Raw genomic sequence first — 6046 nt, forward strand, 5'->3', positions numbered from 1 at the left:
GCCAGCCAAACTTGGTCTAATTTTATTGCCACCAAGGAATCTCATCAATCTCCCCCTTAGCATTATTAAAACATGATAGCCAAGAGAGACTGAATACACACCTTTTGAACCATGGTCCCATGAAAGAATTTCTAGCTCCTACAAAGAGCTACAAGGTTTTGTAGAAAGAATAGAGACCAAAGTATTACACTTCATACTTGATCCAACTTTAAGCCAACTCTAGGGATCTTTCCATCTATGAACTAGAGACCTCCCTAGTTAAATAGACTACTTAAAATCAACAACTTTGGACCACCCAACATTGTTAAAAATGTCATCGAGAGATTGAAGTTAACAAAAGGAATAAAGAATAAGGGGATGATTATCCTAAGAATCACCTCAAAAATAGAGCTCTATTACCCTTATTAGCTATCCAAAATAGTCATTTTATAAGTAAAGCCCCTCTTTTGAGAATGTTCCTAATTAATTATCCTTTTCTATTTAACTCCATTTGTGGAATATCAACATCATCCTCACCTCTAGGTATTTGAAGTTGATAATTCTTGTACATGACTTGTTAAATTTCTTACCATCTCCAATACAGTTTCATAACAAGAAGTTGACAATTGGCCTCTCATTATCGCAACCCAAGGTCCCCAACTTATAATGCGCTACAAACCATCTCCCAACTAGCTAGACTCCTTTTTTGGTTATCACGACTTCTTGCCCAAATAATTTTTCTATAGAGACCATCAAATTCCTTAAGGAAAATTTTGCGAGCAATTAAAATAAGAAATCTATAGATATATAAGACATGCATGACTAATTTTAATAGGTTCAATCAACTAGTATAGAAAAACCATCGAAAACTCCAATTATTCACCCACATGCAGAACCAATCTAAAATTTTCTTCTAATGATCTCTTATAAGGAATCAATGTAGAGAGGAATACTGAGATACTCAACAAGAAGGGATCCAATCTAGAAATGTAGAATGTCCACTATTATATGTTGAATATACTTTGAAATATTAAAAAACAAGATGCTTGATTTTTCTTTCTTGATCTATTAACTTGAAGTAAGCATGTAGATATTAGACACTTTTCTAAAATTAACAACTTCCCCTATTCTAGCCAAGCTTAAAAGAGTAATATCATCCACAAACTAGAGGTGAGCTTGGAGTTTAATATCTTGATTCTAGATCCACCCTTGAATGAGCTCCCTCCCCCTAAACTAATTTAACAATTGAGCAAGGCCTTCCACCAACAAGATAAGCAAACAAGGAGATAAAAGATCTCCATGACGAAGCCCTATAAATGTCAAAAAAGGGTCGAGGTAACTCCATTAAATAAGCACATAAAAAGAAGACGACAACATGTAGCTCATGCTCCAATCAACCCAATTGAAAAAAAAAGGTCAATAACATCGTTTGAAGAAACTTCCAATTGACCCTATCATAAGCCTTGCACGTATCAAGCTTGATGAACATGGTTTTTTACTTAGAATTGTGCATAGAATGAATAGCCTTAGTTGTCATCATTATTCCATCTAAAATTTGGCGCCCTCAAATAAAACCTCCCTACTTGAGAGAGATCAAGAAGTTTAAGCACTTCTTCAAATGTTATATAATAATTTTGGTGATTACCTTAAAAGTGACATTGTAAAGCACAATAGGACATGATGCATCCAAGGATGTCGAGATCAAGGAGTTTAAGCACTTCTTCAAATGTTATATAATAATTTTGGTGATTACCTTAAAAGTGACATTGTAAAGCATAATAGGACATGATGCATCCAAGGAAGAGGATCCTCCTTCCTTAGGGATAAGCATCGAGACAATAGAGTAGATGGCCTTGAGCATCATTTTATTCACCCGACATTCATGAATAAACTCAAGAAAGTCATCCTTTAGAATTTCCCATAACACATAGAAGAATTATAAGAGTAACTCATAAGAATTGAGAGCTTTAGCTTAATTCATTTTGAGGAAAAACTGATTCCACCTCCTCTAAAGAGATATCATGAGAAAATTAATCATTTAAGGCATGCAATTAAGGATGCTCCTCTCACACTCTAAATCTTTGGGACCTTGTTCAAAAAAGAGAAAGGAGAAATATCTAACAACTTCTTGGGAAATATCTAGAAAGGATTTTAATTGTTCTCCACAAGAAAAATTAACGGAGAACAAAGAGTTGCCACACCTATGGTCTTTTATTGAATTGTGAAAAAAAAGAAGTGTTCTTATCACACTCCTAAAGCCAACTTATCTTGTATTTTTGTTTCTAAAAACTCTCTTCGTGGAGATCCCACTCTTCCAATTCCTTGGAGCAAAGAGATTCCTCTTCAAGAGATCCTCAGTCAAATCTTCACCCTTTATCTAAAAAGAACCCTCTCCAACTTATCATAAAGGTTTTTCTTGGTATGAAAAATGCTCCCAAAAGAAGAAAGATTCTATCTTTTTAACTTGAATTTTACATTTTGAAGTCTCTTGAGAAAGGTGTACATAGTCATACTAAATTTGGCTTTCCATCTCTCCACCAAACCTCCAATATGTACTTGTAGAGATCATCCTCTCACAAAAACATAAGCTAGAATTTGAAAGGAGTGTTCTTTGGGACAAAGAAAATTTAAGAATATAGTTTAATAAGGCAATGATTACATCTCATCCATCCTAAAATTTTAGAGTACATAGTCCAATTATTACCAATCTAGAACTTGAAGACAATGAATCTGTCTAGAGATAGAATGCTCTCCACATCTACAATTAGTCCAAGTGAAGGTCCCATTTCTTGACACCACATCCACCAATTCAAGATAAGAGATATTATCCTTGAATAAAGTTGAAGAAGGGCCTAGAATTACATTTCCACCTTTCTTCTCTCTCCAATTATTTAATTAGTTTAATTTGTAAGCAACTTTATTCAATATAAAAAGTTTTCTAGTCCCCCAATAACTCCTATTATCTTCATCGCTCACCAAAATACATTTTACAATAAATTTTGTAAGGTGACTAAAACATCTTTGTATCCATGTCTTTCTATGGTGGACTCAAGTTATTTTGGACCTCAAAAACCTCCAACAAACACTATGTATATGTATCACTCACAACAATATCTCTTAGAAAGTGTGACCGTGGCTTATACATGCCTTTCCAACTTTCAAAAATTATCCTAACAAACTTTTAGATAGACACAAAATATATAATTATTTTTAATTAATAGATTGAAAGATTTAAAAACATCTTTGTATCTATATCTTTCTATAATAAACCCCAATCATTGTTGAGTCCCACAAACCACCACTAAACACAATGCATATTTATCATTGACAATTATGTTTCTTACAAAGTGTCCATAATGTCTATTCAACGCTCATAACGCACTTTTGACCGTATTTATTTATTAATTAAAAATTAGAATACAATAGATTTTTTTAATTTTTAATTAATTAATAAATACGATCAAAAATTGACATAGACATTTTGGTTCCCACTCAAAAAGTGATCATTGTATCTATGAATAAATAAATAAAAATCAAGAGACTTGCTAAAATGGTCAACAAATAATAAATTCAATTATAAACTCAATTGAAAATTCAGATGAAGCTTGAAAATAAAATAAAATTATGTTAGGGTCATGTGTAGAATTTGATTAAACATGATCATGTCCACTTCCAAAATATTTGTTCTCTAGGTAGCCAACTAAAATACAACTTTCGAAATTTAAGTTCCAATAAAAAAAATCATATGCAAGACAAAAAAATAGCATCATAGTACAAGAACTTAGTTTTTGGTGACGTTCCTTGTATTTCGTAGCATTGTAAGTGAAGCATGCAATTGGACGTGGACAAATTGCATTGACAAATTATACTTCATGGTGGATTAAATGTCACACTCTATGAATGGTTTACCTTCCCTTTCTATGTCAACTCTTTTGTGTTTTTATTTTATAATACTTTTGTAATTTGATGATTTCTATTTTATTTGGTTATTGTGGTTTTGATTTATTTTTGGGTATGATTTCATAGTGTTTAATTTTATCAAATTTTAACAATCTATTAGTTTATCATGTAGTTGCTTTTGGATTTGATTGTGTCTATTTTTTTGCATCCACATTTTGGATCATATAATTTTTTAAAAAAAATTAAAAATTCATTGTATATTCTATCAAAATTGTATAAGTAAAAAAAAAAAAGCATATTAAAATGGTCAACAAGATGGTGTACATGCACTTGAATCTCTCTAGAATGAGTCGATATTTTACACATTTGGTTGATTGAGCTCCTATAGTGAATGCCTAGATAAATAACTCTTATGTAAGGGTCAACTGTAATAGAATGATTAGAAGCCTTAATAATATTTCGTTCTTCACACCGAGTAAGCTCAAGTAGTAAAGTAAGTTAAATCATTAAATCATGTCAATGTCCTTGTTTCAAAGATAAAAATTAAGTGTTAAAATTAGGAAAAACATTACATCCAAATGATACTAGGTGCAACATTACCAATAATTTACACACATAGAAGTACTAGATGAATTGAATTGTATTTGATCAAAGAAAGACTACCGAGATTTCATAACTAAACCAACGATCACCTTACCTAATAAATTTATAAAAGAAATATATAAATGAAATAATTTCTAATGACCTCAAATAATTCTAATAAATTCTTATATGAAAGAAGTTTAACACCCAAAATGATCTAACTCAAGCTAGATAAAAAAATTCAAAACACTAAACTTGAAACCCTAACAATTGCATACCATAAAGTTAATTAATAAGGTTTGAAAATGGAAATAAAAAAGAGAAAAAAGAGCATACTAGACAATGCTAACAATGGGAGAAAGGAAGCATAGTGCATTTAGCCAATAATTATTGATTTTCTTCTTTATTTGTGAGTGAAATCATTAAGTCAATTATTATTGACTTTCTTTTTTATTATGTCAAGAGGCATAACTCTACAATGACACCACACTTTCTTTTCCATGTCATAAAAACAAACAAGTTTGATGACACACGTTCCACTTTTTTTTGAATCAAATCCATTGTTTTTTTTGTTTTGAAAACAAAATGCTATGATTTAGAGAGAGAGAGAGAGAGAGAGAGAGAGAGAGAGAGAGAGAGAGAGAGAGAGAGAGAGAGAGAGAGTATAATGCCTCTCAAATTTTGCATTTGAGAGGCATGCAAAATAGAAGTCAAACATGTCAACGTTTTTTGGTTTTCAAAACAAAAATTAAATTCCATCACACAAGATCTAATTACTTTTCTTGACTCTTGAATACATAGGAAATTTGTTTTATTGTTTTGTTCGCATTAAAACCTACACAACATTACTTGGGTGTTTAGTGCCATTTTCTTGGACTTTGAAAATGTAGAATACATTCAAGCTTTTCTCTAGTTACAAATAGATTGAAATTCATGTCTTGACCATATCACATGCATTTGTACTTGAATTTATCAAATTGTGAGAGAAGAATGCACCCTTCAAATCAACATTGCATAATTTAATAAATGAATTCCACTAAGAATCTTTTACTCTTTCATCGTGTCTTAGTGCAAATCATTAGAAGTGGAATGGTGAAAAAACTAAATGCCTCAACATATCACAATGCATTTTATATAGATCAAATTTAAGATATGTATGCTAGTTTTAATGAGAATTTATAACAAGCTTTGATTGTTGATCAAAATTTTACAAATAATCAATATTTCTACTTACATTAAAGAAAACTAAACCTAGACATATTTTTTAAATATATGAGTAATTAACTAGAGATGTTTATCACTCACAACAATAGAACTCATGTTCACAAAATAAAAAACCCCAAAATACTTACTTTTATAATAAGATACCAATAATATAATAACAATATAATAGTGAAAACACTTTGGTCTAAAATGTAGGTGTGAACAAGAAGATATATAAATGTGTAGCTTTGAAGAATTTTCAAGACATAAAATGAGGAACTCAAAGAGGCAATCAAATAACTTGTTGGCCTTCAAATGGTGCGGGGAGGCCATAAACATGATGGGGTCATAATAGAAGCTTTTTGACAAACGCTACACAAAG

Source organism: Cryptomeria japonica, chromosome 1 (genome assembly GCF_030272615.1).
Source record: "Cryptomeria japonica chromosome 1, Sugi_1.0, whole genome shotgun sequence".
Taxonomy (NCBI): Eukaryota; Viridiplantae; Streptophyta; class Pinopsida; order Cupressales; family Cupressaceae; genus Cryptomeria; species Cryptomeria japonica.